Genomic DNA, 26,375 nt, shown 5'->3' on the forward strand with positions numbered 1-26,375 from the left:
GATTGGCTGAGCAGTTCACTTTGCTCAATGTCTTCATCACAAGGAACATGCTTGGGTAGCAAGGATTATGTTCTTATTATTCTATTTCAGTGGGAATTTAAGGGAAAAAAAAATATATTCTCTTTGATGGATGGGAGCAACTTTTTTGTTGTCATCCTTCCCATGAGAGATAGTCTATAAAATTCTCTTGTACATTTTACCAACTCCTGCAATTCTTCAACCTTGCCCCACATGAACACTAAATTGGAACACAGGTGTGTAGCCACATGGCCTCATCATTGCCTGTTGAGAATCTGAGTGTTTCTGAATAGTAATGTTTCCTTATACTCTCCCCATTCACTACTTTATGGACTATTTTTTCCTCAACTGCTTGTTTGCACTTTTGCCTCATTTTGCTTGTGAGCGTCAGTGCTATTTTTCACCTCTATTCCACCATGATCACCTTTCTCCAAAGGTTGCTTTTTTCATAAATAGTTAGCTGAAGTATAAAGTCACTTGCTCTCCCAAATTTAATATTCAGTGAACCAGCATTATCACAGCACCATGCATAATCTGGAAAACCATAACAGAATGATTATGTTCGAAAAAATTATTTTGCTGAAATATAAAAGGAAATTAAAGCCACACCTGAACATCTGTGCACCATTTTAGTCACTTAAGTGTGCTATAACAATAGAGAAAGCAAGACTAAACACTGCTATAGGGAACCTTTTTAAAGATGAGTAGAACTCGATCATGCTATTAGTGAAAGGGAGGTAGATATGTAAGAGAGAATCTCACTGAGGAGGATATACAAGTTGTTAAGAACCAATATTCTGAGACAGTATCAGAAGTGATCAAACACAAAGTAAAAGACTCTGGAGAAAGGAATTTTTTTCTTGTTATTTTATTTTTCAGAAATTAATGTTAGAAATATGTTTTCCAAAGTAATTATAAGGGTAGAAAACTGTTTAAAGAATAAGATGTGCTTAGCTAAGCTAGGGTAACTAGGAATGACAGCACGATCTTTCTATTCTGCCCGGAGGCAGAAGAAGTGATAAAAATTCACTTTCTCATACAACTTCTCTATTTGTTTTACTCTGCTTCTTAATGCAAAACAGTAGGTCAAGGAACTCTGGGAATAGTCAAAGAATAATCAATAATCTCTTGAGTCCTTTTGAATACATAGCCTTTCCTCAAACTTGAATAATTTTCATTTCCTGAATTACAATTTACAAGATGAATCCAAAGTGTCTTTGTTAATAGTTGAATTTGAAACGAATGAATTAACCTCAGGATGTCACTTGTTGGGAGACATCTAACTGCTTTTAACCATCCACCTTGAACCCCACCCTATCACTTCTTATTCCTAACAGATTTCAACCTGGCTTTCAATTGAACTTTCTTCATCTGCCCCATCAATTCAGTCCCATTTATTATTTCCAATAATTATTTATTTCCTTGAATATCTAACTTTACTCTCTCCCAACTCAGCCACTTTTCACTGCAAAACTAAAATCATTAAAATTTTGACCGTGTTGTCAATAAAATAAGTCTACTGGTATTTGCTTATAATTTGCTATTCCTTTGTTCACCCACCTATTCATTCAACACCTGCTCTGTGTCAGGCACTGAAGTCGGCACTCAGAGTGGAGAGGTGAGGAAGCTGAGGTCTCAGCCCTCAGCCGGCTCTACATCCACTAGTCCTCCAGTGTGAGGCACCTTTGGAATTAGGGTGAGATGTACCATGGAAGTTCACCTGGGTACATTTTCAGTCTCACAGAGGAAATAGTGAGAGATTAGGATAAAACATAAGCAGAGCTGTGAGGCTGGATATGTAATCTATGAAGAACAATGCCAAATGGAAACACAGGACCCCTTGTTGAAAATTATTAATAATTTCAACACAGTGACAGAAAGGCATTAATCTAAGCATTGGGCCCCAAACTTGGAAGTTTGCAGATCTTGAACTGCACAGCTCACACACCCAGGAAGCTAGCCCTAACAAATTATGTTATTCATCTACAGAAATAAAAGCATGTTAGCAAACAGACGGGGCAAATCACAACAAAGTAAAGTTTTTTCATCTATAAAATTAGATATAAGAGCCTACATCAGCAGTTTATTAGCTTTTTACACACACACACACACACACACACACACACACACACACACATCTTTATTTTACTGCATGAGTCATATTTTGAAAGATTTTGTTGATTGTGTTGATGTAATCACTAATTTATGTTTCTATTTTTAATTCCAGCCAAAGCCTTCTATCATCATAAGATAGACAATGCTACCAAACTATATAATTTAATTCCAGCCAACATCAAAGCTAACTTACCTTTTAGCTAGTTGTAAAGTATGATTGGTTTGTTTGTTTCAAATGGTTGAAAGTAACCTGAAGAAACCAGTTTTTACCTGGATAGAAACTAATTTAGGCACCTTTGATAAAGTATCTCTAAATTCTGTCTAAGCGCAAATCTTTAGTGATTCTCACTAGCAAGAGAGTTTGAGAGTTTTCCGCCTATGCCCTTGGAAAAGATGCAAGTACTGTCACTGTCCCAAATGCAATGGGAAAATAAAGCTCAGTGAAAACCTTGAGCATGTTTCTAATATATTGTTAGTTTATTTGAGAGTTGAAGCAGTATTAATGTGCTCTATCTTCACATTTCTCACTGCACTACCCTTGTGATCCATGTAGATTCTAAATTGATGTAAATGTCTATTTTTAGCATATTGCCACTTCTGAATGTTTCTAAGCTTTAAAATACACAAATATTCAACACAAACATCTTTGGAGCATAGAGGTTGTGTAGTTTTCCTTTTCCACCATTGATCTAATATGTAAGAGCTTGTTGTGCTTGGAGATTGCATAAGCCTTCAGATGGTTGAGTAATGATTTGAACTCAAAAGAGTCTCCAGTGAAAAAGATAAAATCCAGTAGTTAGGAAAAGCAAAGCTTGTTTTCCTAATATGCTGGTATTTGGAGTCAAAAAGACAATGACAAATGTTTTCAGTATAATTTTTAATCCTAGTTAAAATTAATAGTAAATAGATTTGCAAATAATAGAGAATTAAATGTATTCAGCTAACAAAATTATTTTTCAATATTTTTGAAAACTGTAAAACACAGCTATAAAATGTCCTTCCTCTTAAAGAAAAGCTAATTTCATTCATGCTATCTCTTATTGGAATATTCTGCACTATTGTAGGAATATTAGATCACTGTTATCGCTATTATTGGATGGGATTATTTAAGTAGCTTATACCAAACACTTTTCTATCTTAGACTTTCTCTAATTAGTGTGATTAACACTTATAAAATTTCTTTTAGACATTGAAAAGCAGTTTAGTCTCTTTTCTCTTATGCTTTTCATATGGTGGCTTGCTAACCTGTAGAACGCTTCTACTATAAGATGTTCAGATTTTCTGCACCAGCTTTAGTTCGGCTCATTGAAATAAGAGAATTATTAACTGAAGTGATATGACTGGCCAAAATGATTAAAGCAGTTTGCATGCATGTACATATATACGTGCAAATATAAAATGAGCAAACAGATGAATTGTCATTGTACACAGACAACCAACCAATACAAACTAAATCTCTTGTATTTGATTCCCCTAAATACTGAATGCCTGCCAAAAGCCAGACTCTTTTGGGCATTGATACTTTCGTCAGCTTACTGAGACATTCTCAGGTTTCTTGATGGCAGTATTTTGCCATTTTGAAACAAATATTCTGACTTCACTCTTCGAATGTGAGAAAAGTTCTAATCAACTGAGTTTTGTATAATACATATTTGGATTTATAAATTGTAAGATGAAATTGTATTTCACTATAATTTGTCCCACAGACTTAACCTATGTTTCTTACACATGCATCCTAATATAAAAATATAGTCACTTCACGTTTGTGTAAGTTTGTGGAGATAAATTCTTGGTGTCTGGGCTTATATTTTAAAATCCAATTTCATTCACTGTTTAATGAGTGCTTACTACATGCCAGGACAGTTCTAGAGTGCAAGAGGGAGACATGGTGGGACAGGATTGGAATAAATGCTTTCTGATGCTACCATCAAAGGATCATAGCAGGAAAGGGACAGGATAAGATGTCTCTTTAAAAAGACCATTCAGGAAAATGTAGAGTGTTTTAGAGGACACTGTGACTAGTGGCTTGCTAATAAAGCAGATGGGACAATAACAGTAATCTTGACAAGAAATAAGAAGGGTCTTATAAAAGGCAATAATAGAGACAGGAAGGGGTGTGTATATATTCAAAAGATAGGAAGGAGACAGGATCTACAGAACTTGAAGTCCACTGGTTATGAAAAATGAGAATGAGAAGGCAAAGAAGATTGCCAATTGTAATGTTTAATTGAGTGGCCCATCAGAGGAACACTGTATACTGTAGTTAGACTAACAGAGCGCCAAGTTATACTTAGAGTGCCAAAGTAGTTATTAATGAGTCCTCTTTACCCTCAAAATTGTCCTGGTATAGATGATAAATTTTGTGGTCCCCCTAATAGAAAATGATCATGCAATCACATTCATAACCACGTTTATATAATCAGGAAGATGTGGAGAGAAGTGGATTGGTTGTAAAGGAATAACATTTAGGGTTCTCTAGAGAGAAGTATCCAGTAAGCAAATAGTTGTGTAGCTGTGGAGCTCAGGGGAGAAACATTGGCCTAGACATCTAGATTTGAGCACTGTTTGCATTTTAAAGTCAGGTGTGAATTAAATTAAAGAGCCTGTGAAGGCCAGGCACAGTGGTTCACACCTGTATTCCCAGCATTTTGGAAGACAAGGTTGGCAGATCACTTGAGGTCAGGAGTTCGAGACCAGCCTGGCCAACATGGGGAAGCCTTATCTTTACTAAAAATACAAAAATTGTCTGGGCATGGTGGTGCACACCTGTAGTCCCAGCTACTCAGTAGGCTGAGGCAGTAGAATCGCTTGAACCCAGGAGGGGGAGGTTTCAGTGAGCCAAGATTGCGTCACTGCATTCCAGCCTGGGAACAGAGTGAGACTGTCTCAAAAAAAAAACAAAAAACAAAACTAAGAGTCTGTGAAGAATAGCAAGGGGAAGATGTTAGAATGGAATGCTGGGAAACATTAACATTGAAGAGGAGGAGGAATTTGCAAAGTAGATGTGAAGTTGCTATCAGAGACCAAGAGCTACTGTGCGAAAACCTAGGTAAATATAAATCATAGGGACAAAGAGACAAGACAAATAGAGGAAGGAGAAAATGGACAACAGTGTCAAAACCAAGTAAAATAAGAGCCAATACATACCAGTGAATTAAGAAACCTGGAAGTAAATGATGGCCTTGGCAAGGGCAAGTTCAGAGGAATGATGCGTGTAATAACCAAATTATGGTAGGTGGAGAGATGTAAGCAATTATGTGTGAAAGGTAGCGCAGAATCTTAAGAAAATCCTTGACTTTTAAGTCAGACAGACTGGGTCACATCCCCACAAGCTTTTACTAGTTGTGAAACTTTGTGTAAGTCATTTAATGTTCACCTTGTTATCCCTTCATTCATTCAATACTTACTCATCAAACATTTATAGAGCACATAGTACATGGCAGGCATCGTGCTATGATCTAGCTAAACATGAACAACTTTATGTTAGGGAGAAACACATCTTTTTACAGCATAATGTGAGATGTGCTGTTACCCATGTATGAGCAGCACATTTTACTCTCTGACCATCAGCTCCATTACTAATAATAAACATAGCTAACATTTATCAGGTTCTTCCTATATGTCAGGCACTGCACTAAAGGCTCCATATTATAATAATTATTTCACTTTAGCATATCATATAAAAACAATATTAAAGAGGTACTATTTTTAGTTCCATTTTATAGATAAGGAAACGAAGTCACAGAGAGGTTTAAGAACTCGTTTGAATGTCACTAACAAGTAGAAGAATAGTGAGTAGACTCCAGGCAGACCAGCATTTTAAATTACTATATTGCCTTCCACTGTCAATTGCCAGATTGTTTCAATTTCATTTATCATGATATCCCCTAGAACCAATTAGTTTCCGATACATTATAGTTTCTGAAAAATATTAATACATGTTTGTGGAAGGAAACAAAAAAAGGACAAGGAGTTAGAGAAAGAGTAGGGTAAAAGGGAGGAAGAAAGAAAGGAGTACTCTAAGAAACAAGAGAATAGAGTGACAAACTTTGCCTAGGAGTCAGAGAATTTCTGTCAAGATGGTATACTCACTGAAACTTAAGGATCTGTCGTCATTTGCTAGTCCAAGAAAGAATGAAGATATTCTACATTACCTTGCAGATACAGCACTTTTTCATTACCATCTCAAAGGACAGGTCTCATTCACAAATCCTCTAAAAGTACCTAATCTTTGACCACATGACCATGAGACAATAGTATTAGTAATGACTTTCTATGTTACACCTTGGCCTAAATGACCACAAACCTTACTGAAAAGTCTGAACTTCCTCTGACGGCCCATATCTTGCCATGCATCCAAAATAGTAAATTCTACTGACTGCTTTCTCAGAACATCTTGTGGGACTTCTTATCTAGGTGCTGTGGGTTTTGCTAGAAAGGAAGAACTTCGTTGCCATTGCTTTTGGTGTTTTAGTCAAAAAGTCTTTGCCCATGCCCAAATGGGATCTAATTAAACTACAGAGCTTCCGCAAAGCAAAAGAAATGATCATCAGAGTGAACAGGCAACCTACAGAATGGGAGAAAATTTTTGCAATCTATCCATCTGACAAAGGGCTAATATCAGAATCTATAAGAAACTTAAAGAAATTTACAAGAAAAAAACAACCCCATCAGAAAGTGGGTGAAGGATGTGGACACTTCTCAAAAGAAGACATTTATGCAGCCAACAAACATGAAAAAAAGCTCATCATCACCAGTCAATAAAGAAATGCAAATTAAAACCACTATGATATAACATCTCATGCCAGATAGAATGGTGATCAATTAAAAGTCAGAAAACAAAAGATGTTGGAGAGGATATGGAGAAATAGGAACGCTTTTACATTGTTGGTGGGAGTGTAAATTAGTTCAACCATTGTAGAAGACAGTGTGGCGATTCCTCAAGGATCTAGAACCAGAAATACCATTTGACCCAGCAATCCCACTACTGGGTATATACTCAAAGGATTATAAATCATTCTACTATAAAGACACATGCACACGTATGTTTACTGCAGCACTATTCACAATTGCAAAAACTTGGAACTAACCCAAATGCCCATCAATGACAGACTTGATAAAATGTGGCACATATACACCATGGAATACTATACAGCCATAAAAAAGGATGAGTTCATGTCCTTCGCAGGGACATGGATGAAGCTGGAAACCATTATTCTCAGCAAACTAACACAGGAACAGAAAACCAAACACCACATGTTCTCACTCATAAGTGGGAGTTGAATAATGAGAGCACATGGACACAGGGAGGGGAACATCACACACTGGGGCCTGCCAGAGGGGTTGGAGGGGGGGGATAGGGGAGGGATAGCATTAGGAAAAATATCTAATATAGATGACAGGTTGATGGGTGCAGCAAACCACCATGGCATGTGTATACCTATGTAACAAAGCTGCACGTTCTGCACATATATTCCAGAACTTATGGGAAAAAAAAAAAAGGAAGGACTTCTGGACAAAATGTCACCCAGAAAATTGAACACTGATAGACTTCTTTCTGCATAATCTCTTCTTATTCTCTGATTTTTAAATTTTTTGCAATAGCACCAATTCTGAGCCAAAAACAAAACTCCCACATGCTTGAAAATGTCCCTGACCATTCCCATTGCTAAAATTCTTCAACCCTTTGATATTTGTTGTTTTTGCCTACTTATCTGTAAATTATACCAAGTGTCATGAAAACAAAACAAAATGACCTTTAATGTTAAAAAAGATGGCCTTAAACTCATCAATATTAGGCAAAATATTGGAAGTACATTGTATCTGTTCATTTGTTTGAATTGTTTGGAAAAATTATCCCATTTATTCATATACTTTTTATAGACACATCTAAAATCAGACATTTTTGTTTTTTCTGAATGCATTCTGTTTCCTATGACTGTCACCTAGACTGCTTTGGCATGCCTTTTGAATACTAAGTAGTAATTTACTGTCATGTGATGTAGGAGATCAGTCAGAGTGATGGAGAAACTATAGGGAAAGGAGCAGGTCTTCTGAAAGGTCGGAAGGCTCCGCATAGCTTCAGGGGAGAATAGTTGAAGGCAGCTGTTCTCTGACCCTGAGGCAGAGGGCGAGGAGTATGCTGAGGGAGGAGGAGGAGGCGGTAAGGTAGATGATGGTTCTTCCTCCCCTCCCTTTTAAGCTCTTCTGTGTAAAGCGGGGCCAAAGCAACCCTAACTAAGACCCATAATGTTAAAGATATTACTGGGACCCATCGCCCTTGTACATGATGTCTTTTAAGATTTCTTCCCACTTGTTCCCAGAGCTCTAGGTCTAGTGTGCCTTCTTCTGGGAACCATGGGTTATGGAAAACAACAGTTTGCATTAGTTCCCTTAATTGAGCTTCAGAGACTGAGACTCCACTAGCTTTAAGCAGCTGTTTCAATACTTTTACATACTGTTGTCCATGATGAATGCCCTCGAACTTGGAAATCCCCAGTGGGTACCAGTTACTTACTGCACAGTCACTTCACTTTCATTTTTGAGGGTTCCATCACGATCCATTGCAGCATTCCTCACATGGGGCACCACCTGCTGGGTCTGTCCCACAGACTCTGGCCTACGGATGAAATGAGTACTCAGACACAGGTATGTAGTGTAAGAGCAGCTAGGTGATTGCCCGACTCTAGTGTCCAGAAAGCAGCCCTGAGAAGCTTGAGCTGCTTGCTTTTATTCAGTGCAGGCACAATGCCAAAAACTCATATAACCTGTAGGTAATTAACATTTATTGCTCCCCATTCAGGGACCATCACAGGCACAGATGATCAAAGATCAGTTCCTGGTCAACATAAATAAACAAGCCTGTTTAAGATAAATTGCCCCACACTTTCTTGTACCTACTCCTTCTTTAAGCACTCATTCACTGGGGCAGAGTAAGTCCAGTCCTGGCCTCCCAGAGGTGACTGCTCTGAGAGAGAGGACTCTGGGCCTTCCATCTGACCAAGGAAAGCCACTGGCATTGCCCCAGTTTGGAACAGGGTATGGTGGCCGGCCCCTCATGAAGTTTCCTGCCTTATTGCTTAGGGGGTTGCCATTTTTATCAAATTCGGACTTACATTGATTTGCCCAATGTTCCCCCTTTTTGTGTCGGGGGCATATAAAAGGGATTTTTTTTTTTCCTGAGTGACTTTGTTCTTTACTATTGGAGCATTCCTGCTTCACATGGCCTGGCTCTCCGCATAGAAAATGATTTGGTTTTTCTCCCTTTTCACTTTAGGTGGCTTTAATACCATAGCCAATATTCTGGCTTTGTGTGTTTCAGTATCCTCTAGCTGACATGCTCATATAAGTTCCCTGACTGTAGCTGCCTTTCCTCTGATTGCCTGCATTGCCTTCAGCTATTCTCCCCCAAAGCTATGCAGAGTGTTCTGACCTTTTAGAAGGCCTGCTCCTTTCTCTATAGTTTCTCTCACCTCCCTGATCGATCTCCTACAATGATAAAGCCTGGAATATACAGTCTTTTAGGGAACATATACTTCGTATGGCCTGTTTTTGACAACCCAAATGTGGTAACCAAGAAAGAACTCGGCTGGGCACAGTGGCTCACCCCTATAATCCCAACACTTTGGGAGGCCAAGGTGGGTGGATCATGAGGTCAGGAGATCTAGACCATACTGGCTAACACAGTGAAACCTGGTCTCTACTAAAAACACAAAAAATTAGCCAGGGGTGGTGGCAGACACCTGTAGTCTCATTACTCAGGAGGCTGAGGCAGGAGAATGGCATGAACCCAGGAGGCAGAGCTTGCAGTGAGCCAAGATCGCGCCACTGCACTCCAGCCTGGGCAACAGAGCGAGACTCCATCTCAAAAAAAAAGAAAGAAAGAACTCAAGTTCCAAGTAGAAATTATGCTGAAAGTCAGTCCAGTGACTGGTCACATCTCCTAAGAAGACAAAATTAAAATTGGTAAGTTCACTCTAGTCTCTATTCCCCAATCGCATTTTATTTAAGTCTGTGTTCCAAAATACTAAATTCTTGTTTTCTTGATTTGGTATAACACCACATACGATGTAGTCTGGTCCCAGAACGCTTCTTCACTGAACAATACAAAAATCTGTGCAGATTGAACAGAGGAAGGACTAGCGTTAATTGGAAGAAACTTTTGCTGACTTTTACTGCAGATTGAATTTTGTCCTCCCAAACACCTGGCAAAGGTAATGTCTCTGTTTCAGTAAGTACTCCTTAATTTGGAATTACAAAGACAATTAGCTCTCTAATGAGTTACAGCAAGTGAGGTGAAAGAGTAGGGGAAAAAACTGAACACCAGATGATGCTTGTTAATGCCAAGAAAAAAAAAAGAACTTGTTCTTTGTTAAAAATCTTTTAAATAAATGTTTCTCCTCTTTCATTTTTCAAAACTAAAATGTATAAATATTATTGCTTAGTATGTAAGGGGAAAATCTGAATTCATAGAACATTACATGTAAAGATTGGTTGTCATGAGTACATAGGTCTCTACTCTGTATTATTGAGTATATCCATAAATTTAGCTTTCGAATCTTATGAATCTGCTAGGGTACCTAACAAATTAGGAAGACAGGGGAAAAGATAGTTCCTAGCTTTAGAAAAAATAGTTCATTATGAAAGTAATAACCTCTACAAGATTCAAAATGGGTAGGCATTGTAAAGATGAGATATAAAGGGTAATTCTCAGGTGTATTTATGGGAGTCGGAAAGTAAAGGTGCGTAAATTCAAGGTGAGCAAAAAGTAGTGGAGAAAAGGTCTACCTGTATCATTGCTGTAAATGTAGAATCAAGGTCTTTGTATTACCAGAACATTTAGCACTGGGTTTAGTCTATTGATGATACTTAGTAAGTATCAGTTGAATTTCAGTAGTCTAATTAAAAAATGACTCAAATTTGTTTAAATGCCTGATAATCTGTTTACCCAACCAATCAGTGTAGCATTAGAAAAATAACCCAGGATGGGATTTTATTATCACCCTGGCACTAACTAAATAATCAGGCAAGTCATCCTACCTCTTTTGGACTTAATCTCCTCACTTGTCAAAAAAAAAAAAAAAAAAAAAAAAGAAAAGAAAAGAAAAAGAGAAAGAAGGAGAAGGTGAAAGAGAAGAGGAAAAAGGAGGAGGAGAAGCAGCAGAAGCAGCAGCAGGAAGAGGAGGAGAAGCAAGGAAAAGAGGAGGAAGAAGAAAGAGGAAAGGAAGAAGAAAGAAGAGGGGGAAATAATATTTAATTTTCTGGTTTACATAAAATTTCAAACAGTAAATTGCTTTTCGGTAACTGGTAGATATTGCTGATATTCTCAGGTCTAGGAAGAATTTCCATGTCCCTCATCTTTAAGATTAAATAGATGAACCATTGTTCTTTATGGTACTCATAGGAGGGAAATAATCTATATTTCTCCAATAGGTGATCTGAGTTTATTATCTATTGACAGAAATATCCATTAATATTCTGATTACTGTGTCCATCTTATTTAATTACAATTTGAAAATACATTCTAATGGTGATAGAGTGCATTTTGACTACCTCTCCCTCCTCAGGCATTTGAATACTGAACATGTCTCAGATTGGCACGTTGATAGGCTTGCCATAACTGGGTTCTCTGTCAGTTTGCTGTCATTAGGATAAGCTGTGAATCACCATGAGGGCCATCTCAGTATATTCAGTTAACTGAGCTGATGAAATCTTGCATTAGTTTCCTGAGGTTGGTTGCACATATTAACATCTATTTATATCATTAAAGATTCCATTGTGTTGACATCCACCCTTGAGCAAAATGTAATGGATATCTTAGTGTACAGAGGAACTTTTCATGTGTGAAGTAAATAGTGAATAGCTTCAAGTATAGTAAAACAAAATCACCAAGAAGATATAATTGAGTAGAAAGAAAGCTAAATTATAAATTATATTTCATTCTAGATAAGATGTGTAGACCAGGTCATATTTACAGATCATAGTTCAAGGGTACTGCTTTCATATCAGTGATAATCATCTCTATATGCCTATGTCATCAGCTTTATATCATATAAAATAAGAAAAAGTATTTATTGTAAAATGGAGCTAAATCACAGTATTCAATATTTATAAAATGTAAATATGCATTCTGTGAATGTTTACCTAGGACTTTGCCATACCTTCAGTTCAGTTGACAGTAAAGCAATGCAAAAATTGTAATAAAGAGTAGAAAGTCTTTCGAAACACCACCAAGGACACTAAAAGATTTGAAAATAATTGCAAAATAGAATAATCAAATAAAATACTCAGATTTTTTAAACAATTAAACCAAATAGTGTGAATGACTTTCCAGTTATTCTAGAACTGTCTTTAACTGTAAAACATTCTAGGACAAACATACAAAATCTCAAGGAAAGGAAATGTTTTGCAAGTTACATAGGGTAATTATACCGAAGTGTCAGCATTCTCACTTGTCAGCACTCTGATTTGGTTAATTTAAATGTTCATTAATCACACAAAAGGATGGCATAAAACAAGTCTGCTTGAATTATATGTTTTGCTCAAGAGGTTATTGATTCATATAATTATTTCTTTCACACCAACTCAAGAAATAGAACTGTTATTAGTAAACTTCATTTGAAATACTAATCACTGTTACAAAGATGTTTTATCACCTGATCTGTATGAATCAGTAAATCAAAGCTCACATATTTGTCTCAAAACTGCAGCTCACAGATGTTAAGTCAAGCTAATAAGCAGCATCGATCATACCTCACTGAACAAGATAGTCTGCATTACAGAAACTCTCCCTGTAATCCATCTGTTATATGGAACATCTGTTACAAATTATCCAACCCCCGGGACTGCTCTATTTAAGTGCTTCTGCAATAGCCCACTGTCTCCATTTCTCCAAATGAGTTAGATGGTGGCATCAGGATAGTACCAAGTTCACTGTCACTGTGTGACAGCAGTCATCTTTCAGTCTGTGCTGAACTCCAGTGGCACATTGCATAATGGTAAATGTTCTTCCTACAGTTGCATAGCAAAAATCCTCAGAGCATAAGCTAGTAGCCATCAGGAAACCACTGACAGTTCTTTCTCCACTTTATATCAGTCCCTGCCTAAGTTAAGTACTTACTGTGTAATATTCATTCTTTTTCAAGTCCTTAGGAGAATATTGATTTGCTCATTTAGTTAAATATAAAATTCATAAGCCCAGATACATGTTTGTCAACTTTGGCTTATTTCCACGATCATGAAACATGTCTTGTAGAACATGTTGGTTTCCAGAAAAATCACGAGACTCTAAATAAATAAAGCAAGTACAAATTTATACTGCAGAAGAAGAGTATTTTTTAAAGTGCCCTACTTAGAGTTTACCTATATATTGTCAAGGGTGCACCTGTCTTAAAGAGAATGACTTTATAAATGCATTGCCCTGGTGTGTCATTGAAAATAACAATTTCAAATTTACTCTGTGATAGGTTTGTGAAAATAAGTTATAAGGGTATCTATTAATCATTAATAAGTGAATAGTGAGACTGAACAATGTAAAAGTCCATATAGCCCCACCTTATTTTCTTGATGTTAGTCTGCATTACAGAATTCTAATGATGCATACACAGTAAACCCAATATTGGATTTATAGAAAACTTTGTACAAACATGGTACCTTCCATGTTTTAGCACCTCATATGGTATTTACCTACAGGATTTCTTTAGCTTATCTGTTCTTAGTGTTTATGCAATAGTAGCTTAATAAATAAATGTCAGGATAGCATCTAGATTGCTTGAAGTTTTAAATAAACAAGTTGACTATTTGTGATTATTCTTACCAGTTTGTAAAAATATATCCTAAAATATCTGTTTTCCATTTCAGAAGGATCACCTTCGATGGATGGACAGAATTACTTTTATAGTAGACTATATAAAGTGTCTACAACTTCAACTCATGTAAAACTATATTAAATATTTATGTCTACTTTACTGCCTGGAAATCTTGGTTAATTTACCTTTCACGGAAAGTTTGTGATAATTGACCAGGAAGTGTTTGTTTTTATACAAAGAAATACAAAAATTATTTAAATAAACATTTTAAACATAGTGCTCTAGATAGTCTTACATCGGTAACTAAAAACTTCAACCAAAAAATGACACAAGTCATTTTGCCTCACAACTCACTAGTCTGAACCTAATACAGAGCTACATACAAAATGAAGGCATCAGAGTTCCAGTCTTCAAATGACAATCACATATTCACAAATTATACTTATCAGGATCAATGTCATTAAATTTCTTTGTATAAGACTTGTGTGGGGAAAGGATGGTTTAATTTTTGCTTTTGCTCACATTGCAAATAGAAAAATAATCATGCTCTAAATAAGACTGCAGGAGACCAGCATGCAAAGGATCCTCAGAAACTACCACTGTCATTGAAACCATGCTGACAGAATCTACTGCAAAAGTGACTTCCTAAAGCATCACAATTTACATTTGTTACAAAATCTTACTGCTAAGAAAAATACTTATGTTTTTAATGATTTAGATTTTCCCCAAAACAGTCCTACAGCCTTTGAGAGCTTCCATCAAACGTTTGCCTTATTGTTTCAATGGCTTCTTTCTTTGGACTTCTCTCATATGTTATCCAGTGGCTTCTGATTCACATTCAGAATAAAATCCAAATTCCTTGCCATTATCTTCCAATCCCTCTATAATCTGGCACCTGCTAATCTTTCTAATGTTTCTGACATTATCACCTCCACTCTCCTCTTTCTTTGCTATGCTCCAACTGCCATACTCATTAACCTTAAAAATTGTGCCATTGCTTTTCTCTGCCTGGAAAACTCTTGCCCATATTGTTTATGTGGCTGGCTGACTCCTTCTTATTTATTTCTCAACTCCCTATCAAATGTTGCCCACCTCTTCCCCATCCGATTTGCCCCACTTTTTTTTCTTCATTGCATTCGTTACTATCTGAAATTATCTTTCACATGTTTATTGACTTTCTTCTCTTTAAAAGTCATAAGGGCAGACACCTTCCCTATCTTGTTTACTACCTTACCCTGAGAAAAGAGGTTTAATTGGCTCACAGTTCCACAGGCTGTACAGGAAGTATGGCTGAGGAGGCCTCAGGAAACTTTCAATCATGGTGGAATGCATAAGGGAAGCAGGCACATCTTACATGGCCAGAGCAGGAGCAAGAAGTGATGACGGTGGTGCTACACCCTTGTAAACAACTAGATCTCAGGAGAACTCACTACCACCATGACAGCACCAAGGGAGATGGTGTTAAACCATAAGAAACTGCCTGCATGATCCAGTCACCTCCCACCAGACCCTACCTCCAACAATAAGGATTAAAATTTGACATGAGATTTGGGTGAGGACACAGATTTAAACCAGATTAATTATACAAATGAATGAATATGTAACCCCTTTTCCCTAAAGAGACTAATTACATTTTTAAAAATCAGACAAAGGAGGAAACATGGAAAGAATATGGAGCAGTCATTGAATAAACAATAATCATAGGCATTTAATATTAAATATATTTCCATGTCCAATAACTTGTCAAAGACAGAGCAGCAGACACCATGAAATAAAAGGATAAGATATCTGAGAATGGTGTAGTAGGCGAGGGTTTTAGGAATTCCCATTGAAGCCTGGCACTCCCACCTCTGTAAGTCCTTCAGAATTTTCTCAGGCTGCATCCTACCTTCCACCTCATCCTGTTCTTTGTAGTGTGCATGTGTGTGTGCACACACACACATACACTCACTCTCACAAGAAACATTGATCCAAATATTAAAAATTAAGTGCAAATAATGATTCATATAATTCATATTAAGTGCAAATGATGATTTATATGCAATACACTACAGGGAGTGTATAGCAAAAAAAATTAGAAAATCTAAACCAAAGGCTTCAGTCTTCACTAACATTTTATGTGCAAGAGGGGAGTTGCTATACTATCATTTGATATATCAACAAGCTGAGGACCTTATAATCTTCCCCAGTCTGCAGCTACAGTGGCCCTAACTTGTGGCCTAGAAGCCCTGCCATGTATACCCTGATCTCCACCTTGGGTCATGAAACCTCTGACAACAGCTTCTTTAATCTACTTCATTGGGCACTGCTTCTCATTTATTGAGCCCTGCCCTGAGTGTCACATAGATTCTATTTAATTTGTGTGGTCACCAGCTACACCTAGTTAAATTCCTACCGAAATTGCTGACTTCCATGGTACCTCTCATGCCAACTTTTAAACTCAATTACTTCTGTTTCTGTACATGAGCAAACCATAAGGCATAAAGAATCAAATGAAACAGCACTGACTCAGCACCAATAAAATTGTGTTTTTGACTTCATATAGACTTTGATATCTGTTCATCAATATCTCAGTTCATGACTGATTCCCCGTCATGTAGTCATCACAGTGATTCCTGACCTTTTGAACCCTCTTCAGTCTCCAAATTAGAATCTTCTCACCCCTGTACTTCAGTATGATCAGAATGTATTTCAATAAAAATTAATTTTATTAAATTGAAAAGAAAACTTCTGAGACCCTCCTTCAGACTCCCTTTATTCTGCCAATATTCTTACAACTTATTCAAGTATGAAATTCTGGAATAATGTTTCATTCTCATTATTTACTTTTCCTTTATTAAGACTAATGTCTCAGTCCACCTCCAGTTCAAAAACATGTACTGGTTTCCACTATCTACATAATTAAGTACAAACTTATTGCCATGGTGTTTAAGGTCTTTCCTTAACCAACTTTCCGACACCTTTATGGACTCTTGGTTCTCTGATCAAACTTAAGCCATATGCTTCTCCTCTCTTCCAAATGCCTTGGATTTTTCAGTCTTTTGGAATATTTGTTTACTTATTCCCTTCTTCTACCAACAAAATAGTCATCTTCTTCCTCTTTAACTACTAGCCCAGAGCAACTGTTTTCTTGGAATCCTCACTGAAAAACTCATCCTTCCAGCCTCAATATCTAACAAACTTTTTGAGTCCCAGAGATACAGAGTGAATTCCTAAGTCACTTAGCTGGAAAATGGTAAGACCTGAATGAAAACCTATGTTTCATGGTAGCTACTCAGCCTTCACCTTTCAAAACTTTCAAGTTTAGCTTTTTATTTCTATCTTCACATGATAGTTTCTGCAATCCTTTTACACCTTTTTTAAAATGAAGGTAGCAGTGGGAAGAACACAGACTATTCAATCATGATTTGTAAAATGGGGATGTTTTTGCTCTAAAATTCTTTTTCTGATTTCCAATACTTTGTTGAACTTTGTGATCATAGGAATATATTGCTATAATAGTACATCTTTAATAAGTCCCAAGTGTTTATCTAAAAGTGATAGTTTCATTATCCTATAGGAAATTTTTCAATCATTTAAGACATTTTACTGCATACTGTGTTTACCTATCTGGCTGTTTGCTTTGGCCAGCTATTCTGTCAGTTTTCCCAATTGATTTGTCACTTTTAAATTCTAATGGATTTATCTGGAATAATTAGATAATTGGTGATCTTTTCTTCAGGTTACTTATGCTCATATAACCAGTCTTAGCAAATATAAGAAATTACTAGTTTTAATCCTTTATAAACTAAAGGATTTCTCAGTGTTGGGGTCCGTGCCGGGGGGTGGTGGAGAATGAAAGAACACACAAAAGACAAAGACACACAGAGAACATGGCGGCCGCGCTCAGAGCCTCCGCCTCACTTTATTTATACTCCATAAACCCCACGTCAGCAGAAAGAATGCAATGCAAAACAAACTTTCTTTTCCCAGATGTAACCTTCTACTCAGTTCTTTGTTTCTATGCTCTTCCTTATCTGCCCACCTTCTTGGCGCCTACAGGAGTTCATTAAAAGTTCAATTGGAGATACTGTCCTTGAGCCCTATCTATTCTCAGCATACTGTTTTCAAAGGCCCCTGCATTTTCCCCCTTTTTTGTTTTGCCTCAATCCTAAAAAGGTAGCCCATATTTGTTCTTGTGTTTTCTTTTGTTTTTGGAGGCGATGGAGGGAGCATCGAATCACCAAAAGAAGTAGACCCAATCCAAGTGCCCAAAGCAATATACTTCCAGAGACTGTAGAAATCCATGTCTTCATCTGGGTCCATGGGTTAAAGGCAGCAAGGCGCTGACCCAGCTCCTGAAGGGTTACAGTTCCGGACGACACATGTAATTGTTGTCGAAATGCTTCGGAAATGTTCTGAGTGAGCTCTTGGATGTCCAAACTAATATTTTTATGGCCTATTAATAATTTTTGGATTACGGTCCAATTTTGAGAGATGTTAAAAAGCACAGGCGTTACACAAAATTGAGTGGAGTTCCAATCACATTGTAATGTTATCCGAGTACTGAGGACAGTGAGCTGATCTCCAAGCCATGTCAAGGCTTGTTCCATGTTGTCCAATCTTTCAGCAAGTTGAGAATCAATGTTTCGTTGTTGAAGCCATAACCGGTGAGATTGCTCGTGCCATTGCTGCACAAATTCAGCATTTTGTATGCTTTGATGAAGAGTGAGCCCTGCTATGGCCGCAGTGGAGACGATGGCGACAAGGCTCATCACCGAGGCAATTATAAGTCCAAGGGCACGGAGGGTTCGCTGGAGAGAAGTCCAAATATAAGTCTCAAGAGGTGATGCCCCCCACGGTCGCGTAAGGTTAACAGGTAGCCAAATTTCCCTACGAGCCCTGAGGATATAAATATCCTCAGTAAAGTTGTGCCACCAGGAATGATTGAGGCAAGACAAAAATGTACACGTATCTGTACAATTAACAATCCCCGTATCATTATCCCATGTCAAATTCCCTGCTAATAATAGGTAGGGCTTACGGACACAAGCAATAATATATCAGAGGTATTTCGATATAACTGAATATGAAAGGAGTTATTCGGGTTAGAAAGATTAAGGGGCATATTCCCCACAAAAGTGCTAATGGCATCGCCTGCAGCTAACAACTTCCAAAAGTAACTCTGTACTTCAGGCCTCCTTCACGCCATACCAAGGTTTCATTACTGTTAGCAGCAATACTTTTATTTACCCAGTGTCATTTCAAAGGTATGTGACTAAATTTTATTTGAAAATCACCGTGCACACTTCAATCAGTTATTTGCATCCCACTGTATTCTAATAAAATCCGGGGTTTAGTTCCCCGACATTGTTGTCACTCCAGCACCTGAATATTAGGAGAAACCTCTAGAATAGGACAAAAAAGTAAAGAACTAGGAATAGTTTCATTACTATATACAGTATGATTATATTAAAAACTTCTAGTTACAATAATAACAGTATTAGCAGCCACATGACTATGATTATAACGAACAGCCCAGGCTTCATGTGATCTTCGGAGACAATGAGAACTATTTCCCATACATATTGGAACTCCTTCCATTCCAAATTGATATGTGTTGTTTATAATTCCCGTTTCCCGTTCTATATTGTCCTTGTCTATATAGGGGGACGGCATCCAAGTAGTGTCATTGGTGAAAACCTTAATATCCGCCTCCCCCCAGACGACTCCCTGATACAAGGGCAGAAAGGGAATATAAGTCCAATATTCATACAAAGCCTCACTAAGAGAAATAAGTCCCCCGCCGAGGCACATCCAACAAAGGAAGAAATGCATGCTGAATCCAGTTTTCTTTTCAACAGGGTTTCAATCATCTTGTAGGAAACCACTCAGGTCCGCTCCCTGTAAGGACAAGAGCATAGCCCTGTCCCTGTTTTAGAACTTGCCCTTGAACATACTTACCTTCTTCATTAGGATACCAAACCTTTAAACTGTCAGCGGGGACTATCACCGAGGGAGGTGAGGAAAGATGGGTTACGGCAGCGGAATCTTGCAGTTGTCTCCATTGATTCAAAAAAATTAAGGTAAAAAGAACCTTCAAAATCTGGTTTCAAAATCTGGTTTCTGGGGGGCTCATTTTCCCCTTTTTGTTTTGTTTTAATAGTTAAGTTTTTAAAGTTAAATTTGCGCGCTCAATGATGGCTTGACCTTGACTGTTGCCCGGGATACCGGTGATATGTTGAATATTGTATTACTGTAAGAAAACTTGTAATTTATGAGAGACATAACCAGGGGCATTATCAGTTTTAAGTATAAGAGGAATGCCCATGATGGCGAAACAAACTAAGAGATGAGTAATAACAGAAATGAGAAAAGGTACCAATGGTATGATGAACATACTTTAATCGTCCAAAAGAAGGGACATCTCGTGGATTAACCCCAGGATGGAAGGATGGAATGCTCAAAGGAGCACAGGAAGGACAAGCTCGAATAAGAGAACGAGCTTGTTTATGAGTTAAATGAAACCATCGTTGAAGGCCAGAACTATTAGTGTGATGTAGAGTATATTTTTGTTCTGCAGCATGTAGGTGGCCAATTAAAAGCAAATCAATCTGAGTATTACCATGAACTAATGGTCCAGAAAGTTGAGAATGAGAACGAAGATGAGTGATGAATAAAGGAGCTCGATGTTGGCTCAAAGTAAAGGATAACAAAGAAAAGAATTTCTGAAGAGAAGAAGTAGCACAAAGAGGTAAAGTTGCCTGAGAAATATAAGAAGTAACATAAATGGCGTATTGAGAATCACTAACAATGTTACAACCAGTAGTAGGGAAATCAAGTAAGACCATGAGAATAGCAAACAATTCTCCCTATTGCACCGAGGGATAAGGATAAACTGTAACTCAAGATTGATGAAGCTTCTTGCCAAGAATCAGAAGTTGCAAGAAGATAAGTGATCTGACTATGAGTGAATTGAGAGATAATTAAGGAAGGATTTCCTCCCCAAAGTTGTCGACAGTGATGCCGTCCTTTGATGATCAGTTCAGCTAAACGATCGATATAAGTAGCCAAGCGTTTAGATATTTTATTGGACAAAAAGATCCATTTTAGTGGTCGACTAGTTTGATGAATCATTCCTGTGGGAGAAGGTAAAGTATGAAATAAACAAAAGGAAGGGCCTTTTGAAGTTGCTCTTCAACAAGCTGGAGTTCCTGTAAAGCCAAAGGAGTTAAATGGCGTGAGTTGTCCAAGTGACTGTCTCCTTCTAGAATAGAAAAAAGATGTTATAACTGATATGTTGGTATTCCTAAAACAGGACGCATCCAATTAATGTCTCCTAGAAGCTTTTGAAAATCATTTAATGTTTTTAAATGATCACGTCGAATTTGAATTTTTTGGGGTCGAATATTTTGTGCCCCCAAGGTATAACCTAAATATTGAATAAGAAAATCCAGTTAAATTTTTTCTGTGGCAATATTAAGTGAGTAGAAAGAAAGCTGAGTTTGTAATGATACAAAAGCATCTTGCTGCTTTTCTCCGGTTTTAACTTTGTGGGATAAGGGCAGGATTAGGAAGACCAGGCTGTAAACTTTCCCTAGGTTTAATGTAAACATTTATAGTTTTAAGACAAGACAAAGACGGGAATTCCATGCAGAAATACGTGGCTTTATATTCCTCTCGGCCATTTGTTTTTTGACTTACTCTTTTAGAGTCCTAAGTATTTCTTTAAATAATGGTCACTGTTTCACCTAAATAGGAGTGGTGGCTATGAGTTTAAAGGATTGTAGCCCATTTTGAACATCATATTTTTGGCAGCTGTGGAAATATGAGGAATGTTTTAAAAAGCAGCAAATTGTCGTGAAAGATCTTGTTCACAAAAATTAATATTGATAGGAACAATATAAAAATAAAAAAAAACACTTGACCTTGTTGACCTTTAGGACCGACACAGGTTAAAGGTTCTACGTCTTGATAAATCACAGAAGCAGCACCCAAGCCAGTGAGTATAACTGAAACTTGTCTTTTTTCCCATTGTATAGGCCACTAATTTAAACAAATAATAGACATATTTACCCCCGTATCAATTAACTTTTTTAAAACTATCCCATTAATGTGCAATGAACATAAGGGCTTTTGATTAGAAACTAAAGTTTCCCAAAAAACAGTTTTTTCTGTGCTACGAAACCCTCTCTATTGAGAATACGTTCCCCTGCCTCTAGGCGTATAAATTGTGAAACTTGTACCAAAATAAAAATTTTATTAGTAATATCATGTCCTTTTGTCAAAGGGCCACACACTCTAATAGCTAATTTATATACTCCTCTATTAGGAGACAAAGTATAAGGCTGAGTAATAGCTAAGTCAGCAGCGGTGCTCTGCTTAGTTGCCGCATAAAGCTGAGAAACTGGGGTAAGGTGTGGGATCCTTAAGGAGGACTTGAATTTATTCCTTAATGTTGTAGGCCATTGCTCACTGAATATTGTAGTAGACTTGTATTGTAATTGTTGGGGCCCCAAGCCTGTGGGCCCCGGCTCCCGTTTCCCAGGAGAGGAGATAGTAAATTTCCACTTTTATCAGTTTTGGAACAACATTTATTTGTCCAATGTCAACCTTTACCACAATATTTGTACACCTCTGAAGGCAGCTTTCTGCCTTGAGGGATAAAAGTGTTCAATTTTTATGACATTCTTTTTTGAAATGTCTAGGTTTACCACACTGAAAGCAAACACCTTGTTTGTTATTTCCTTTTAAGGCTTTAGACAAAGCTCCAGCAAATAATTGAGCATTATAAATAGCCCCTCCAACACTAACACAAGTTTTATTATATTTATCTAAATTGGCCCCATTGGCCTTTAATGATTTTAACAATTTTTAACAGTCAGCATAAGCATTTTTAAAAGACAATGTTTGTAACAAAATTTTTGAAGCAAGGCCAGCACCCACAATTTTGAAGACAGCATCCTGAAGATGGGCTACGAAATCTGGATATAGTTCATTTGTGCCCTGTAAAATCTTCACAGAGGAAAGGGAACATTTTCCTGTTATCTCTACCTTATTTCAGGCCCTTAAAAACAAAGTCTTGATTTGAGTAAGGGCAACATCATCTAGACCAGCCTGAGCATTAAGAGTAGCATATTGGCCCGTGCCTGTGAGTTGTTCCTCAGTGGGTCCAGGGGGATCACACATAATATTTTTCCTAGCCTATACATGTGCCTTGTTCATTTACCAGCTGTGCAATTGTAACCACTGAGAACGATCAAGAAAAGCCTTCGCCAAAGTCTTCCAGTCTATAGGAATTATCAAATTTTCTGATGAAAAATATTAAGAAGACCAAGGATAAAAGGAGATTGAGGTCCATAGTTAGAAATGGCAGCTTTCATTTCTTTTTAAAAATTTAATTTGTAAGGCATTAAATTGGACATTATTGCCACCATTTGAAAACTGAGCATTAGGAGCAAAAGAAGCACAAATAATTGGAAACAGATCCAGCTCCTTAATTTTTTTTTTTATTAAAAGTATATATAATATATAATAATACTCATATCCCCAAATATAAAGAATCTCAACATATTAATAAGAAAAGGCAAATAACCCAACCAAAAGTAGCAGAACAAGGAAATGACAATAAACCTATATGTCTAACATCATTACTCACTAGGAAATATGTATATTAATACCAAATTGAGAATCATTACATACACAATACAATGGTTAAAATTTAAAAACACAGAAAATATCAAGAGGTAGTTAATGTGTTAGGCAGCTCGAATACTCAACTTCTGTTTGGAGTGTAAATTGGTGGAACCTATGCACCCCTATAACATAACAATTTCCTAGCTGCGGTTATTAATACTATATTAATACTAATAGTTAATATTAATGTGCTTATTTATTAACTATTGAAATACTCATAATATTTTAACAAACAACAAGATATACATATACACTGGTTTTGACATATTAAACAGGTGTTTAGTATAAATTTAAAGTATGTCTGATGTGAACAAGGCTTCAACTTTGCCAAACAAAGGTAAAGATAAGGAAGCCGGGGGGTTGGAGGCACTGGAAAAGCCTCTTTTAACAGGGCAGAAGGAAAAGAAACAGGGAAAGCTCACAAAGGTGAATTAGAAGAATGTATCTGTAATATTTGTTGAAGCATTTCCATAATACACTGCATGTCAGAATTTCCCTTAGAAAAAGGAAGAACTGGCTTTTTCTCTTTTCCCCCTTTTGCTACCCCCACCATCCTGTTATCCTGGCACAAATGGGCTCCATTTCAGATTTATTTTATTTTATTTTTTCCCAAATCCTCAGATACCTTTCCTCCTGTGGCTACATTACCACACTCTGAATCAGTCTCAAGTAACTCTAATGTCTGAGTGATAGAGTTACACAAGGTCCACAATTTTAGAGGCATAATATCCCCTAACTGGAGAGCTCTAAGCAGAGTTTTTACTACCTGTAACCATTCTCTGCGATTCAGCTGCACTTTAGTCTGATACTGAAACCAGTAACAATGTTGTTCAACATGGGCAAACAATCACTTGAAAGTCTTTTTCTTTCACTTCTACTCCTATAGACAGCAATAGTCCTTGAAACAGCCGTAAATATTCTGAGGCCAGAGAGATGGAATTCCCCATAATGAAAGCTTAAGAAGGTTCCCCTTAACAATATCTGGGCCTTACCCGCCCCTAGGGGGTTCCCCTTCTTGTTCTCCCCTACTCACCGGTGCTGACCCTGCTCGCTGCGCCACTTGTTGGGGTCCGTGCCGGGGGTGGTGGAGAATGAAAGAACACACAAAAGACAAAGACACACAGAGAACATGGCGGCCGCGCTCAGAGCCTCCGCCTCACTTTATTTATACTCCATAAACCCCACGTCAGCAGAAAGAATGCAATGCAAAACAAACTTTCTTTTCCCAGATGTAACCTTCTACTCAGTTCTTTGTTTCTATGCTCTTCCTTATCTGCCCGCCTTCTTGGCGCCTACGGGAGTTCATTAAAAGTTCAATTGGAGATACTGTCCTTGAGCCCTATCTATTCTCAGCATACTGTTTTCAAAGGCCCCTGCACTCATTTATCCTTTATATCTTAGAATGTGTCCACTTGTAGATAATATAAAGCCTAACTCAAATTGATGTAAACAATAAAGAATCCACTGGTTTTCAGGACAGGAAGTTAAGCAGGTGTTTTAATTGATTAATCTAGTGGCTCAACTTTTTATGCAAGGGCCCACAGGTTTGTTTTGTCTCTCCACTCCATCATCTACAATTTTGGCCCCACACTAAGGCTGGTTTTCACTGTAATCACAGATTGACTTCCCGGAATAACAGCGGCTAAATCTTTCTCGTTCACATACAACAGGAGAAGGAGCTAGTGTATTTCTCCCACACTTCATACAAACATGCATCCTACCATCTGGTTATACCATTTTAGAGAATGTGCTTATTCCTGAACAAGTCTCTATCACAAGAAGATTGCCATGATCTGATTGGCTTAGGCCTAGCTTCCTGAACCAATCCTTAGCAGGGGTGCATGAGTTTGGCAGGACTGATATAGACTAATCAAGGCCATTCATATAATGAGGAGGAGGCAGAGGGGTTAATTCTTTATACCACACTGAGACAAGTAGAGTGAATATTAGGGAATCAGTAACAAAGTCTACTTTACTTTTAGCATGCAGAGGTAGAAAAGCTACCTCTAAATTCATTTTCAACCAATAAAAATTTATTTGCCCCTGTTCATAATTTTTAGTCTTCTGAAATCTACACGTCCTGTCTAGACTGAATTATGTAAAGTAGTTTTATGTAAAAATGAATATCATGGAGTTAAAACTCATATACATATGCAAATAAGAATCAGAATAAAACCCCAGAGCCACTTAAGGAATGTTGCTTGACATTACCTTAGGTGAGTTATCTGAACTTTCTGAGACTTAACTTTTCATTTTTGGAAAAGGGATATCAGTACCAAATTAACTATAAAAATTAGAGAGAAAATATATAACATTTAGCACAATGGCTTTTACTTGATAGATGAGCATTAAGTCATTATTATTTTGGTATTTTCCCCTTATTCCATTATAAGCTCCCCAGATGGTAGAGATTATTGAATCTTCCAATGATAGTATATATTTTTTTCCTTTTTGAATGTTTCATATATTTTCTCATTTATTTTGCTAAAATCAAATGTGATACATGGGTTGTTTTCATTGATTTGAAAAAAGGAAGCATTTTGAGATTGATATTGTCAAAGTTACAGACTAGTGAGAGGCCCAATCAGTGCTAAAATAGCTATTTGTCATTTAGAAAGTACATTGTACATACATGACTCTATGTATTTTTCACAATTATATAAGGTTGATATTATCATTCTCTTTATAAAATGCAAGGAAACTGAGATTTAATGAGGTTCAGAAATTTTCTTAAAGCTTTTGCATGAAATAGTACTGAAA

General features: G+C 37.2%; 1 protein-coding gene and 1 long non-coding RNA gene across 2 annotated transcripts in view; one reads left to right on the plus strand and one right to left on the minus strand.

Annotated features, from left to right (window-relative positions):
* Positions 1 to 26,375, plus strand: part of CNTN5 (contactin 5) — a 1,035,741-nt gene that overhangs the window by 899,715 nt on the left and 109,651 nt on the right. The window lies entirely within an intron of this gene.
* On the minus strand, positions 17,802 to 24,771 carry LOC144334597 (uncharacterized). Its single transcript, XR_013404559.1, has 2 exons — positions 24,649 to 24,771; positions 17,802 to 19,823 (listed from the first exon to the last, which is right to left on the minus strand). It is a non-coding gene; the product is annotated as an uncharacterized LOC144334597 (long non-coding RNA).

The sequence above is a fragment of the Macaca mulatta genome, chromosome 14, assembly GCF_049350105.2.
Source record: "Macaca mulatta isolate MMU2019108-1 chromosome 14, T2T-MMU8v2.0, whole genome shotgun sequence".
Taxonomy (NCBI): Eukaryota; Metazoa; Chordata; class Mammalia; order Primates; family Cercopithecidae; genus Macaca; species Macaca mulatta.